This window comes from Euprymna scolopes, chromosome 41, assembly GCF_053919585.1.
Source record: "Euprymna scolopes isolate OS-2025 chromosome 41, ASM5391958v1, whole genome shotgun sequence".
NCBI lineage: Eukaryota > Metazoa > Mollusca > Cephalopoda > Sepiida > Sepiolidae > Euprymna > Euprymna scolopes.
Window position 1 is genome coordinate 22,036,385 of NC_136522.1, and position 17,329 is coordinate 22,053,713.

At 32.3% G+C, this 17,329-nt stretch overlaps 1 protein-coding gene across 2 annotated transcripts in view; it reads left to right on the plus strand.

The window, feature by feature from the left end:
* LOC145266411 (peptidyl-prolyl cis-trans isomerase FKBP4-like) overlaps nucleotides 1-17,329 on the plus strand; it is a 49,092-nt gene that overhangs the window by 818 nt on the left and 30,945 nt on the right. The gene's annotated exons all lie outside the window — the stretch shown is intronic.

The window sequence follows — 17,329 nt, forward strand, 5'->3', positions numbered from 1 at the left end:
GAATAATTTCTCGTTCACTGAAATAAAAAGCAAAACTCTTTAAAAAATACAAATATAAAATCGGATTACTGTTGAGGTTAATAAGTCCCAACCCCTAAAGGGAATTACATCACTTTTTTTTTTTTTAGTTAGCGAACAAAATTAATGATGATGAAGAGGAATAGGTGACTCGAAGTCCGCAGCAAACGGTAGCAGATAAAAAAATTCAGGTGCTTATTCAGATTGGGCACTCATTGCAGTAATTAAAAGTAAAGAAAATACCGAAAAGTCTGTATGATGACCTGCTCGTTGCAGAACGATGTCATCTTCCAAAAATCGCGTTAATCAATCAAGTAGTTTTAATTCTTAAAAAAATAAAAATTTACGATTTTTAGCGATTTTACTACCAAACTTCATTTCAACTTGACACGTCGATTTGAGTTGTCTTCCCTTTTTTTATTTCATCGGATTTAATCATGGCCGACTTGATCATAAAACTTGATTTTTGGCGGACCTGTACGAGAATCCCCCCCCCTTATATCAATAATAATCCACTGAAAAAATTGCAAAAAAAAAAAAAAAAAAAAAAAAAAAAAAAAAAAAAACTAAAGCCGTTCTTGACATGGAGAGGTTGGGGTGTTTATTCCGAAAGCCGTTCTTAATATGGGAGGTTGCGGGAGTATTCCGAAAGACATTCTGGGGGGGGGGGGAAGATTCTCGTTCAGGTCCGCCTGATTATTTGGGATAATTTTGGAAGAAGAAAAAAATTTTGATCAAATTACGTGATTTTCAATTTGACAAGCACGAAAATTCGCATTACTTATTTTTTGCATAAAATAAGTAAAATGTTACCGTTTCATGGTTTTTAATATATTTTTAATATAAAAATATATTACTTTATGAAATAACTATGAGTATGTTATTGTGTTATGTGCAAAACCATGTAAATTTTTTAGATAGCATTTTAAAATTAAACTCAATTTTTACGGTATCTTTTCATTAAATGAATGATTAGATGAAAGTACAGAATAGTTAACAGACGCCCATCCCATCTCCATCCCCATGTTAAGAATGGATTTTTAAATAATAATGTTATTTCAGCACAGTCCGTATTCTGCACAAATACCATGTTCTTATACTACATTTCATCTGTTCAATCATTGGAAGAAATCCTTCTAGACTGGGGAATTTAAATTTTTGCCCGAAACCAAAGTGCTCCTTTTTCTGGAATTTTCTCCACCGTACAAACCGACCTTGTGCATAACTTCACCTTTTATTATTCATGACAAACCTTTAATTGGTATTCCCCCCTTATACTTATTATTGCGGATCAGTTTTCAGGCTGAGATCGAAGTGTAGTATCTGTTCAGTTCGAAGGTGAGAGATCCTTCACGACAGTGGCATTATTATTATTTTTTTCCCCCACTGTCGCCAATTTGGATTATCCGCCACATTAAAAAGCAACTTGTGGGGAGACAAATAAACGGGGGCATTTTCACAAGGTGAATCCACCTCCTCGTAAGTGCGAAGTGTGCATATATATGATGTTGCAGTTTGTTTGCAATTATTTTGTAATATATAGACAACAAAACGAAAAAGTGGTAAAAAAAAAGAGCAAATATATAACAAACGTTTCTATTTACTTGCCTCCCCACGAGGGTAAATTTAGACACAAGGTCGGTTTTTAATATGGGGAAAATCCAGCCCCCCAAGAAGGGGCACTCTGAATAGGAGCAAAAATAAAAATTGCCCCAGTCATGAAGGATCTTTCCTCCTCCGACCGAGGACAGAAAAGGTAAAGTGCAGCTGCACTTTACCTTTTCTGCAGCATCAGAACAGATACTACACTTTGTTCGTAGCCAAAAGGCAATTATTATTAAATGTTACCAAAAGTAAGCTAAGTTACTCTATCTGGGTAAGTTTCTTTGTGGTATAACTTATTTTAAAGCGTTTATTTCGAAACACAATGTCGAGTAAGTTAGAACGTTAACAAAATGGTTGACATGATATGGTTATCTTGGCAGTCGATAATCAATCAAAGATCGAAAATTAAACAAAATACTGGTAGAAACCCACAAATAAATGCCACTGTGGAATTAGAAATAAGTGTAAATGTTTGTTTTAAGAGTAATTTATCTGCCCCATTTTTTTTTATCCTCAAAATTGTATATTTTGCTTTTTTACTTGACTGCTAACTATATTGCAGGAATGCCCCCCCATCTATATAGGTGCGGTAGTAACCTCCCTAATTCATTTTAAGAATTGTGTATTGATCAGATTTAAAACCTGTAGATTTTAAATCTGTTCCTTTATAGTCACTCTAGGAAAACAATGGTATCTACGTATTCCTTGTATTTTTAAGATGATTATATCCAAAAATTACGAAAATCGATAAGGTAGAAAATTATTTATTAAAGTAAATAAAATAGAACCTGAAGAAAACGATCATAAGACAAAGTTCAAAAGGGAGGTAATTTTTCCGTTTCGATTTAAACAATATGGCAGGAATTTTTTACCTGCTAACACGATTAAAGTTGTTTTGTTTAATAATTCAGTTAATATCGACTGCATATTTGGAAGCTACCATTGTAACTTATTTGAATTGACAAAAAAATCAGTGAAACCATTGTTTTTTTTTTTTCTCTTTTTTTATTTTTCATTAATCGATTATAAAATCTCGTCTCAATAGTGTAGAAGCACCGGATTTTCAACTTTAATTCCGTTTTTACGGCATTTTTTTTTTTTTTTTTAAGTTGTTAGGTGAAAGTATAAAATAGTTACAAAATGCATTTCTCTCACCATATTGGGTTTAACGTTATTATTTCAGCACGTATTCTGCATACGTATATAAATATGATCTGAATTCTGAATGTGCCATTTCAAACTTAATCATAAATGACATTTTTGTCACAACGTTTTTATTTATTTTAAAATATTTCAATAAATTTAACGACTATACGATCGAGCCTTATCAGTTGATAAGGCTCGATGGTATAGTCGTTTAAATTTATGGAAATATTTTAAAATAAATAAAAAGGTTGTATATAAAAATAATATTTTCACAATATTCGCTGGGTTGATTTAAAAAAAAAAAAATTATCCCCCCACGTGGAGTTTGTCCTTTCTTTCAGATCTCCCTCCTCCGTCACCTTTTTGCCAAGCAAAAAATCTTTAGTACTAGCGACAATCCTCCCACCTCGATCCCTTACTTGGTGGGGATAGGGCTACGTGTATTGACCCCTAAAACTATTCTAGGTCTTACCCTATTGACCCCGAAAACGGGAAGCCCACATTGAAAATGTGAAAGCCCACATTGAAAATGAGTTTTAAAAAAAAAAAAAAAATCTCCGCGTTGCTGATAAATAAAAAATGCCGTATGCGGCGTTTATAGTTAAATGAAAAAAAAATTCAAAATTAATTTTGTTTATATTGAAGTTTTCAGCTTTTAAAACAGCTGCCATTGAAACACAATCTTAACGAAATAAGTTTGGATACTTATGCGTGCCATTTTTTTGAAAATAATTTCAAGTTAAATTTAATTTTTACAGTAAAGTGAAAGTACAAAAATAGTTAACGCCTTCCTACATCGCCATGTTAAGAGTTTCTAAATAACTTCCGTATTCTACGTAAATACCTTAATTTTATAACATTTTAAGGTTCGACATAATTTAAAATAAAATACAGAAATATCGGGTTTGTATTACTGTACACATAGATTCGAAAAAGTTGTCAAAACAACAAATATATAACAAATAAATGTTATCAAAGGCAAGATAAGTTATTTTCTACCAAACTGGATACATTTTTTGTGTTTTTATTCAATGTAACATGTTTATTCAGCTCGAAAAACATGCAGTGTTTACCGATGTATGTATTGGAAAATTCAAAATGGCGCCCGACACTCTCTTTAAAATGGTAAGTTTGGGAAAAGGTGTTATAAATAATAAACTAGACAAAATACTATTTAAAAAACACCGAATATATGTCAACTTATGTCACGGTAATATATATTGAGCGAATTTCTAACAGTATTTTGTCTAGTTTATTATTTATAACATCTTTTCCTGAACTTACTGTGTTAAAGAGAGACTCTGGCGCCATTTTGAATTTTCCAATACATCGGTAAACACTGTATGCTTTTCGAGCTGAATAAACATGTTACATTGAATAAAAACACGAAAAATATATCCAGTTAGGTAGAAAAGTAACTTATCTTGCCTTTGATAACATTTATTTGTTATATATTTGTTTTTTGACAACTTTTTCGAATCTATGTGTACAGTAATACAAACTGTGTTATATATAAAAAAAAAAATTGCTTTACGATTTTCAACGATTAATAGCAAATTGTAGTAATTACGAGGTTGATTTTGATCTATTTCTGTAGGCACCTCCAAAAGTCACCACATAATTACCCCCCCCCCCATGTAAAACGATGTAACTTTATTATAAATTAATATTATCAATCTAACTTTTGGGCGGAGTTGTACAACCATCACCCCCGTGCGTAATTTCTATACTGATAGTAGGCACGGGCAAAATGAATGCCGATGCTCAAAATGTATAAACATTTTGGCCCCTGCCTTTACTTAAAAAAATCACCAAAAATCAGGAAATTGACCAAATTTAATGAAATGTTCAGTATTTATCAAATAATGATCGCGGAATATAATGAACTAATTATTTTTATTTAAATCTTAGTGGAAATGTATCATTTTGTTTAAATTAAAAATACCTTTACTAAAGTTATGATTTTCAGTAGTAAATAAAAACGCAAGAATTTATTTTTGCTTTTTTTTTTTATATGTATATATATAAAGCATCGTAATTTGTAACAATAAAATAATTTTTACAAGAACATTACGAAAAAAAATCCCTAAAGTCCGTATTAATGAATTCGATATAACTTGAAGAAAAATGAATTTCTCGAACTACCGATATTACCATTGAATTAAGCATTGTTTATTGATTATTTTCACACACAAAAAAAATTATAATTGCAAAAAATATTTTTTTTTTTTAATTACAAGTTTCACATAATTTTTATATAAAAGATTTTAATAATTTCCTTGCTCGCAAGAATGTGAAACTTTTGGCGTAACATAATTTTTATATAATATTGAACAATAATAATAAAAAAAAAATTAATTTAAAAACAAGAACATAGAAAAATCATTAAATTAAAAATGGAAAAATCTATACAAACGTTCAGAATAGGAATGTATGGATGCATGTCTGGGAGGAAAAACAAAAATATCACCCCCCCCCTTTTTAATTACATGGCGTCATCTTCACAGTCTTTCGACTGCCTGAAATTTTGGGCCTTCATGTGTACAAAATTTTAGTTTGTTGCGTCTTGCAAACGGCAAAATCACTTGATTTTGGGGCTAATTAATGTATGTTTTGCACAAACAAGGTGTTTTTTTTTTTTTTTTTTTTTTTTTTTTTAATTCAATTTCTTAGGACTTTACTAATTATCATTGAAATAGACCCAGAAAACTAATTTATCTTTTAAAGGATTTTTACAATGGATTTAACTTCAAAATTTAGCTGAATTGAGTAGCTCGGTGTGAAAACATTTTTCATAACTTTTTTTTTTCACATGTACAAATATTTTTTTTCTTTTGGAAATTAAGTTTAGTCTTTAATCTTTCAAATACAATCAAAAAGTAGTCGGAAACCTACAAAAAATTATAAATCAGCTTTCAAAACTAGGTCCCCCTATTTTTGTCCACCCATTTTTGCCCGTACCTAACTGATAGGTTTTCTGAAATTTTTTCACTGGATTATTATTGATTGCACACTAATTAACCAGATTTTGAAAAAAAAATAAAATCATTTCGACATTTGAAAGGTGTGCTCACTTTTTAGTTACAATTTTTAAAAAATAGCCTTCATAGATTCATATAAGCTATAAAAAAAAAAAAAAGTAAATTTTTACTTTGTTTCCACATGAACATTTTCTTTTAAAATGATGACTTTAAAGGTTTTCAAGTATGCTGAAAACGAATATCGCATTTAAATTTCTGCAAATAAGTAGTTTTCCAGATATTAAGCAATGTGATTTTTTTATGTTATAAGTGGTGGCAAACACGCTCATATTTTTGGCAAATAACATGTATGCATTTCGTTCCCAAGAAATGTACAACAGTGTATCTGAGCAAAAACAATCCCAAGCATCCATACACCATGGTATACAGTGATGGTAGTTGTTGCACTCTGAATGAGACCAATGAGGAGAAGGATCTAGGTGTGATCATTAACCAAAACTGTTCTTCACTAAGCATGTTGAAACCCAAGTCAATAAAGCCAACCGAGTTCTCTGAACCATCAAACACATTTTTACAGGTCTGGGCACAACATCTTTCTTGGTTCTCTATAAGTCCCTAATCCACCTACACTCGAACTACACCTCTGTGGTCTGGTAACCAAAACTGAAAAAAGAAAAGGATGCCCTGGAACGGGTCAAGAGTAGAGCAACAAAACTTGTACAGGGCATTTCCAATTTTCCCTACTGAGAACGCCTTGCCTACCTCAACCTCCCTACTCTTGAATTCGGCAGAAAACACATCAACATAATACAGGCCTACAAGATAGTAAGGGGTTTCAATAATGCCCACCATAACAGACCTTGCACCAACTGTGGCAATTGCTTGTTCGCTCCAGCCCTCAATCCATCCACCAGGGGACACAATCTAAAGATGCGAATACATCATCATCCTGGCTCTTGTGGTCAGTTCTCTAGCAGAGTTACTCCTGTTGCAATGGCCTTAGTTTCCACACTGTTAATGCCCCTTCAGTTATTTCAGTCTTGCCTTGCAACAGAATGGAAGAACCACTAGGACCTACCAATTTTAGAAGTGTAAATTTGGTAAATTGGATTACTTAAGGGGGAACAACTCAAGAACTTGTTTATGTTAAACTTGAAGACGACCAAATTGTAGTTAGCTGGAAAGCAAACAAACAGAAGAGAATTCCACAGGCGTGCAGTTCTAAGAAAGAAGCTTTGTTCATGGAATCTACGTTTAGGTTTAGGCACAGATAAAGAGTGGGGGAAATTATTGACAATGTTTTTGGCTAGATGAGTGTTTCTTGTGACTGTTCAACGGGAGGGGGGGGGCATAGATTGGAGCTCAGGCGAACACTTGCCATTAAAATAACGATAAAGCAGAGACGGTCTCTCAACGTCTTTTCTGTGAGAAAGAGGTTGCAGGGAAGAGAAAAGAGTGGCTACAGTCTATTTTGAACTCTGTCAAGGCAGGTTAGTCTTTCTAGCAGCTCCTGCCCATATGTGACAATAATACTCCATCCTTGGACGTACCTGGCTCTTATATAGGTAGAGAATTGTATCAACAGGCGGATATCTACTGGATTAAGAGAAGGATCCCACCTGCGCTGACAACGTCTGCACTACTAAAACTTTTTGCTGATTTCTATCACTTTGACAGTTTTTATTTAAATTTTATTAAATTTTATTTACATTTTGATGTAGGGGGCTACTATCAGGGCCCTAAGCTAAAAGGGTACTATGTGGGGAGTTGGGCAGCAAGATGTCGGTTTATGTTACACTTGTGTTGTGTAGCAGGGGTTTCATATCTAAAGATGGCGGGGAATTCATATTGGGGCACATATATAACGGGACTATGTATTACAGACATAACGATAGTGATGATGATGAGGGGGAGAAGACATTTATATTACAGTTCTTTTAACACATCTTGGAGAAGGGGAGACATTTCTTGTGATGGAAGAGATGGGACACATAACTTGGAAGCGTTTACAATGTTCATTATAATTGATGATAACACAATTACTTTTCGTTCATAATGATGGATGACACAAAACACGTTACAACATAATGATGACTTCTTTATTCATCTGATCGGCCGGTCGATGACGTCAGGAATTCAAACTTGGATCTACATGGTTAATCTATCCTTCGCCTCTAAGGGATTCTCCTCTGACTATGTCAACTCTTGGCTGATCAACTGACTCTCTGACTGACTCTCTCTCGCTGACTGACTGAAATCCAAACCCATAGAATCCTATATCAAGAAATGTCCTTTGTCTGACGTTAAAAGTGTGTTTTCGAACGTGACTAAATTTGCATGTGGCTTTACATATGTTTGTCCAACACACTCTTAACAAACAAAAGAATCCTCAAATCTAAACTAACCTATTTTTTAAACAATATAATTTAATTTGCATTGTTCATACTTTTACTGACATATTTAATATTCAGATTTCTAAAAGAATCAACAATAGACTTGATTTCTAACATTCCATTTCTTAACTTTGCCTACAGGGTTCGATTCTAGGCTTATCCTAATCTCATTTTCACTTATCTAATATTCTTCTTATTTACATGGAAAGGAGACAGCCCTTTTCCATGTAACACTTCTGCATGTCAGTACAGTTGGGGAAGCAGGAACCCGGAAGGGAATTCCAAAGTCTAGCAGTTCTGGGGAAGAAACTACTGAGTAGAAAGCTCTTACATCTAGGGATCTCTACTGTGTAGGGGTGGAATTTAGCTGCTTGTCAGATTTGTCGGGGGTGTTTACGTCAAGGGTGGGGTACAAGTGCTTGCAGTTTGTTGGAGCATTCACCATTAAAATACTTGTAGAACAGGCAGAGGGATGCAACATTTCATCAGTGGGACAGAGGCTGAAACTTAAATGACAGTTCAGGACCTATCAGGTTGGCGACTCTCTTTTGAACCTTGTCTAAGAGCGAGAGACTAGTAGCAGATGCAATAGTCCAAATATGACAACAATACTCCATACATGGGCGAATGGTGGCCTTATAGACGTACAGGATACTTTCGGGCATTAGTAGCTTTTAGCATGGTAGAGAGAACCTACCTTCGTTGCAGGGGTTCTGGCAATGCTCTCAATGTAATTGTTCCAACTCCTGTTTCGTGTGAACGTTAGGCTGAGGAGTTTAAAAGAAGTACTTTCAGATAATGAATCTTTGGCCATTGCTATTGGTGGAAGAGAAGGTTTCTTGTAATTATTGACGGAAACAAGTTTAGTCTTGGCAGTGAAATTGTGAGATATTATTCTCACACTTTTTAATTCCAAGACAAAAATAACACAAACTACAACAAAGGCCTACCTTAAAATTCAATGCAAATTTTATTAGTTCCTCGTTGCAAGAAAAAAAAAAAAAAAAAAGGAATCCCCGTTTTACCTCTGAAATAGAGCTATTAACAACCTCGAAAGGTAATAGGCTTTTATCTTCAACAGGAACTGGATGCAGGTTTTTAGCATGATAGAGAGATCAAAGATCAATGATTACAATCGTTTGAAGAGGGTTGGTATGATGCCTTCTGATGAAAGAATTCAATTGAGTCTTGAGTCGACTTTACAGAAGTTCATAATTAATGTTCATTCGAAGGAAAAGTCCTTAATGAAAGGTTAACAATTCAAACCTTAAGGTCTCAAGGAGACACAAATAATAACTTAGGTTAATCATTTAGGCTTGAAATTAAAGTCTCAAGGAGACTAAGTTTAGAGGTGCCTAAATTCCTCATATGTGGAGAGTGAGTTCCATAAATGTCTTCTGGGCTACTTTTTGGAACTGAAAAAAGTATGCATGCAAAAAAAAAAAACTTGCCAAAGCTAATCACTCTGCGGTAAAATCAATCGACCAATTTGATTGGTCTAAAACATGGGAGGCATGCCGTAATTGTAGAATTTCTGACAGAAATTGCTGTAGAAGTATAAATTGCAAAACCGTTGATGGGAATCAAGATTTTTTGACTGGGGTGAAGTGAGTCACCCACTTCATTAGGAGAGTGGTGTACAACTTCAAAATTGTGTAAGGATTCCCATTCCACACCTTAACTCCACTAATGTGGATTTTGGGTTGTTTTGGAATATTCTAGATTGTATTATTTCGTTTCACATTTGTAACCCTATGATACAATTTGGTTGATATGTGACATTTGTGACGAATATGTGCCCTGTGTAACCAAGTGATACTGATCTTTAAAAGGACTTTTATTGTAAAAAAAAAAAAAAAAAATATATGCAAGAGTCAAGTAACTTCATTTAATATAAATGTGTTGATGAAAACAATTTTCTTTATAGTGATTTTACACTCTTGATGTCTCATTTCACCCCTTTGCAAGATACATCAAGTACCTCAAAAAGCTTTGTGCATTTTATGGAACATTAGCATTATTTTTGGTCGAATGCTGAGACCCCATTTGCTATCCTGAGCATATTTACCTCTACATGCTTACAATTTTGTGGAAGTTATCGTTTCTAAAAGTTTACTCTAACCCACATTAAACAATTGATCTTGTGCCACACTTGTACTTCATGAACAAAACTATCATTTGATTCTTGCTTTTAAACTTTAAGACGGATTATCATAGGTTTCAAAAGTTATTTGGGGGTGGGGCTAAACAAAAGGAGATAATCTTTACAGCAAGCACACCTGCCGTATGAAAGAACCACTTCGGTTAATATTAAATTTTTTAGGGGGTACGGATTAAGTTTTTACCCCCCCCCTCCCCGATCTTCCTCTTTGTTCAGTGGAAATGTTTGGATAATGGGGTGGAGGGGCTGCTTTTCAGTTTATGTCTAATTGTATATTTTTACAATAAAAGTTTATGTATAATCGAGAGCGAAATGTTTCTTCATTTCTCCATATTTATCTTATTTAGCAATGAAATGGCAACAATTAAAACATCTGCACAAATTCATATATTTCAAGAGTTAAATTTCCATTCATAGTAAGAGTTAAGTACAAACAAGGTATAGCTAAAATATTCAACTTTTGTGTTTTACCCAATAAAAAATATTGTACCCAAAACTTATTTAATTTATTGAAACTTATTTTGACTCTTCTGTAAAGAAAAGTTTTTAAAATATGAATGAAAATAAATCGAGTATGAGGGAAAATTTTAAATATTTATATATATCTATTTTCATTTGATTTCTTCAGTTTGAATATTTAGTTTGGTTCTATATTTTTTCTCATAAATTTGGATGGGAGTAGGGTTAGGTACCCCCACCTTACTCCTGGTGCAATTAACATGTCTGTATACACTCTCTGTTGACACCAGAGAGGAGAAAGGAGACATTTCTGAAAATTATGTTTTCATCATTATTTTTTAATATTAGTTCACTATTTTGTTTAATTTTTTTATTATTTGGATTATTTTGTTAAAAAATTCTTGATTCTTATTAAATTATTAAACTGAAAATAAATGTTTATGTAATTTATGCTTAAAAAATTATCTTGCAAAACTATTGATCCTTCATATTTTTTTAATTTTTTTTTGTAATAATTTAATTTTCTTTAAACCATATTCTTTTCTATTTAAGTTTTTACAAAATGAATAGCTGATCCCCAAAATGTATAAAAATTTTGACCCTTCCCTTCACTTAAAAAATTCATCAAGGGTCAGAAAATCAATCAAATCGCAGAATATAATGAACCCATTTTTAAAAAAATCTTAGTAAAAATGTATTTTTTGTGTAATCAAAACAACTTTTACTAAAGTTATAATGTTTAAATAATAAAAAAACATGAATTTATTTATTTTTATGAAAATAATGTATTATAGATGTTAACAATTAATTTTTTTATAGATATTTCAAGAACTTTACAAAGAAGCCCCTGAAGCCTGTGTTAATGAAACTAATATAAACTGAAGAAAAATTAATTTCTCAAACTAATAATATTTTCATTAAATTAAACCTTGTTTATTCAATATTTTCACAAAAAAATATATATATAATTACAGAAACTATTTCATGTGATTTTTAAGGATACAAATATTTCAAACATACTATTTTCCTGAATTTATGAATGTGTTATCAGCATAAGAAATTTATTTTTATACTCTTTAAAAAATTTTTTAAAAAATTTTGAAAAATTTGAGGTATAGGATCACCAAGAAAAAAATAATAGTATAAAAATAATGGGATAATTTCTACTAATGATTTATTTGGAGAAGTACAAATGGGCAACTTTGTAAAAAAAAAAAAAATAATAAAAAAAGTTTGGATTTTCATCCCACTTGCTGTATATTATTTAATTATTAATGACTGTTTTAGCTTTTTTTTTCAATGAATAAATTGTAAGTGTAATCAGTGATTTTGAATTTTTCACACTTTAAATGTACTTTTTAATTTCATTTAAAAAGAATTAATTTCATTTATTGTTATGATACGTTTAAGAATAGTCATCTAAAAAAATAAATAAAATTGATACTGTAGGCATTTTACAAATGTTTTATTTCAAATTCTAAGGGAAATCATTAATAAACAGACTTCAATATTTCCAGATTATTTTAACCAGTAATATTGTTGACTGTTGTAAAAAAAATACATCTGAACTTGTTGAACCAAGTTAAATATCAATCTTGATAGATAAAAATATAAAATCTTAATAGTATACATTTAAAAGATAAGCACTATTTTATTACAACAAAATAGGAGTATTCAAATTAATGAATCTTTTTTTATATAATCTTCAAAAATACATGAAGTATAATGTTTCAATTTCTGTATGAATTGAAAAGTAAAATTGAATTTTTGACATTTTAGGCTTCTGTAGAAATTCTGCACATAGCTTTGTTTTTGATTGTGCAAAGAATGGTTTCTGTTACTAAACTCGCTTTTTGGCGATAATAAAAGCTTTTTTTTTTTTTTTTTTTTTTTTTTTTTTTTTTTTTTTAGATTTACTAATTATCTTGGAAATAGTTCTCAAACTAATATTCATCTTTCAAGGGAGTTTTACAATTTAACTTTAAAATGTAGCTGATTTTTGGAGTTTTTGTAGCCAATGTGAAAACATTTTTCATTATAACTTTTTTTTTTTTTCACATACAAAAATACATTTTTTTGCGTCCAAAAATAAATGTTTTTGCATCCAAAATTACATTTTTTTTGCGTCCAAAAATACATTTTTTTTGCGTCCAAAAATACATTTTTTCTCAAACACCATTTAAAAGTAATGGTTTACTATTATTTGAAATTCCACACAATTTTAAAATTAAAATGCCTTCTATTTGCCGAGGTAATTAGATAATAGAAGAAATTCGGTGTAGTCACCTTGAAGTATTGAAAAACAAATAATACTAGTATAATAGTAATAATAAAAATTGTAATAATTATACCATTAATACATATACTCATAATACTATTACTTTCAATAATAATGACAATATCGCTAAAAATAATGCAAGTAAAAGCTAATTATAAAGAATAATAATATTGGTAATAAAAAAAGCTGATTTCCTCATGATTGATTAGAGTGACAGGTTTTTTTTTTTTTTTTTTTTTTTTTTTTTTTTTTAGGTCAGACTTTTTTGGGAAAATCAGTTGGGTCGGAATTTAGGTAGGAAAATAGAATGTTGAATGGAATTGAGTAATAATTCCGCTGGTTCCTGTCAAAGGAGGGATTGGACCTAGTAATTCACTCTCGTTCGTTGGTTTGCACTTTTCTCAATAACCATGCCATGTTTTTTTTGTTTTTGTTTTTTTTAATGTTGCACAAAGGTTAGTCATGGTGAAAGTAAATTTTTGCCAGAACTGATTTATTCACTTGTGGATGTGTAACCCACATAGTAGATTAGATGTTTGAATAACTTTTCCTTAAATCATAAATAAATAAATTAAACCTATTTGGGTTATATTGTTTTTATAAATACAAAAACTGGTTTAATTGTAGTATAGATCAGGGCTCCCTCTGTCTTTTACAGACTATGGTTACCCACGAAGGGGTGCCTGCGCGTGAAAGTTTTATAGGCAGGAGGTGCACAATCTCCAACCATACCTCTCCTGAGTCGACATTGTTAAATACCAGTGGCAAGACTAGAAACAAATGCCGAGATAGTGTGTGTGTGTGTGTGTGTGTGTGTGTGTGTGTGTGTGTGTTTGTGTTTGTGTTAAACTAGCAGGGGGTGTCCGGCGTTGCCTGGGTGTTTGTGTGTGGGGGAGGGGTAAATCAAAACAAAGTGAATTGACAGGTGTGTAAATTTAACGAGGTCAAACATCAATCCTGCAGTTAAGTTTGGCTGCGAGGCAGTGTTTTGTTTTGTTTCCCCAAGATGTTGAGTTTGGGAGGAAACCAGCTCCCCATAAAAAATGGGGATCCAAATGATAGCAATTGTCTGATATAAGGTGCCCCTCCCCCCTCCCCGCATTGATCAAACCTTATTGCTTTTCTGGACGTCCCTGTCACGAGTGCCGGGGAGCTAATGCTACAGATTCAGTTTCGCTTTTGTACTGAAAAGTGAAACAAAGACGCGGCAAGTGAAAAAATCTCGAAAATAGCAAAAGTAAAAGTCGCCCAAATATAGATAGATGCGATAGATATGTAGTATAGATACTGTTGAGATATATTATTTTTTTTTTTTTTTTCAGACCAAATTGTGATATCGTATAGACTTGTGGCATTTGTCCATGATATTATTACTTTATCAACTAATACCTAGTCATTTTAATTTTGAATTCATCAACTCTCTCTTAGTTTGTCCTTTAATCCATCAATGATGTTTCTGGCAAAAGGGGAAGAATTGCTGTTTTCTGAGTCAGAATTTATCTAACACTGGCTAGTTTTTATCATGAAGTAGTTTTTAGTTTTGAGCTCCTTGCATCAGATGGCTTCATGCATGCTTTATCTGGAGCAATTTTCATAAAATGGGATTAAAATCCATGATTGCAGAGACTGTAATCTGGTGTTTTACAAGAAAACCATAAAGGACCTGCCTGAAACACGTGATGATTTATTATGTTTACATTGTCGTTAGCGATAAAAGTTGTGTATGCATTCATAAAAACATGAATGATATAATGTAAGGGAGTTAACTCTCTCCATCACTTCGGTTATTATTGCTACTAACAACAAATAATGAAAACGTATATATATGTCTTTATTATAGAAGTGGTGGATGAATTAAACGTCTTAAATTTGAAGCTTTTAATTTTGTAAAATGTTTGAAGTTTCTTTTTGTGTCAAGTGTTTTTGGTGCACAATTTTCAAATGCTAACAATATTTTTGGTGCCAAAATGAAACTTGCTTTTACAACCTGAGAATTTAAGAAAGGATGGGAAAGGAAATTCCTCTGACATGAAAAAAAACCCACATTCACTGTTTATTCCCACTTTTTTTTTTTTTTTTTTTTATTATAGCAATAGAATTTTTAATATAATAAAATTGTGTGTGTGTGTGTGTGTGTGTGTGTGTGCGTGTTAATATTTCTCTTAGCCTGTTTGTCCGTGTTTGTATGGACCTTTATTATAAGGTGCAGTGAACTAAGTATTATGGTATCTGTTTGATGCACAATTAGAGATTAATAAGGATTAGTTAGTATTCCATGCAAAAATGAGCACAAATTTAACCATTAATTTAGCATGAAACATTCTAAGTTAACATGCTATAATTTTTGCCTGTTAAAAACGGGCTAATATTAATTGATTATATATTGAAAACCAGCCTGGTGTTGCCCAGATGGATGGAGATGTGTGAGCAAAAAAAAAAGTAGGCAGGCTCAAACCCATATGGCAAAGGAGGAAAAAAACGTGATGTCTTTACTGTTGCGCCCATCGCCAAACTGGAAGTGACGTGGGTTTAAATTAAGGCTAGTCAATCGAAAAGAGGGGATGACTTTGGAAAATATTGGTGAAAAAAGTAATCCCTCCCTGTAGAAAAGTGCCCAGTGGAGGGTGAAGGAATTAATGTTTTCAACCAATTTATCAATATTTGTCGTCTAAAGGGTCGAGCTTCAAAATGATGCCGATCTGGTGAAAATCCGTCGCCTCTGTCGAAAGTTTTAGGCAGATATATGAACATACAAACAAACATACATACATTTAAACAGACAGGTGAGATTTATATTATAGATAACAAAATACTGAAACAAATTTTTAATTCTAATTTAAGAGAAAGAAAATTGCAGATAATGATACTGTTTATTCTTACTGTTTCCAGTCGTCCAGGATTTTTCCTTGCCGGTGGACTTGCATGATGGAGAGTTGTAGTTTGAGATTATGTAAACCTTGTCTCATAGACTCCCCACCCACACGTCCTTACAAGGAGTATTTATTATTTTTCAAGACTGAAATAGTGCCAAATAAAAAATGATAATGCTTAGAGCGTGACAAGGATATGAATATTTATTTAGGTGTATAAAAACTAGCACATGTACCTAACATTACCTGGGCTTCTTCATTTCAAAATGCACTTTTTTAATTTTTGCCTTGTTTTAATCTTTTTGATTTATTCATTTTTCACTAAATAATATGAACAGAGAAAACTAAGATTTTAAAAAAGTTCTTTTTTTAAGAAACTCTGGTTTGTCCCATCGAAAGTTAAATTGCTCAAAGATGGCTTTTTCTATACAGGATGTTTATAGTAAAATCGACATGTTTTGGACGGAAAAGAGGAGGAAAAGTTTTATATTAATAACTGATATATTCCCAAAATTAAGTACATTTCTTAAAGAACTTTTTGCTCAATAGCACCTTGAACGTCCACCACAATCTCTAGATTGAACTGAATCGTACAACCTTCAGTGTCCTTCAAGAGACGTCTTGCTAACAAATGAACTCTGGTTATATTTGTGGAAACATTGTCATAATTGTATTTTTTAAATAAAATTACTCTAATCTTGGGAAAATTTCAATCTCCCCATTAATAATGTGATGGGCAGCAGGCTCTAATGTGTTTGGTTTTCGTAGATCCTTGTACAGTGCTTTCTTCATAATCACAACTCCAAGAAATGGAAATCCTATACTTTTAGCATGTGTCCTCTGCTATGATCCTTCCGGAGGCCAAGTCTGTCATGCTTTTTTGTTGCTCTTAATCTTTCTTTATCATCAAATCTTTCTTAAGAGTTCATATATTAGATCCATTGTTCTTTCTGCTTCTCATAAAGTTAATTCTCTTTATCGCTCTAAACATCTTCTCACACCTGAGGCTATTTATGAGGCTGCAGATCTGTTGTCAGTCTTTGTCATATTTGGATTAGTTACTGTCCCATTTGAAGTGCAGAAACTTATTTGATTGCCCCTCCACCCCCACCCTCACCCTTTGTTCTTCTCTGCTACATGACTCTCGCAGACGTGCTGTTGCTAGTCTCAAGTCTTTATAAATACTATAATGGTGTGCTCTTCAAAATTGTCTGTTTTATTCCCTTCTTCCTTTGTTCCAACTTTTTCGTCTAGTGGTCTCCATCAATTTACTGTTTTGATTCCCCATTTTAATACAGTAGTTTCAAAGTTGGATGTGCAGCCATACATAAAACAATCCTAATCAAAAGATTATCAGACAAAGCATCCATCTACAGTACTGAAGTATCAACCATTGGTATGGCACTTGATCTTATAGA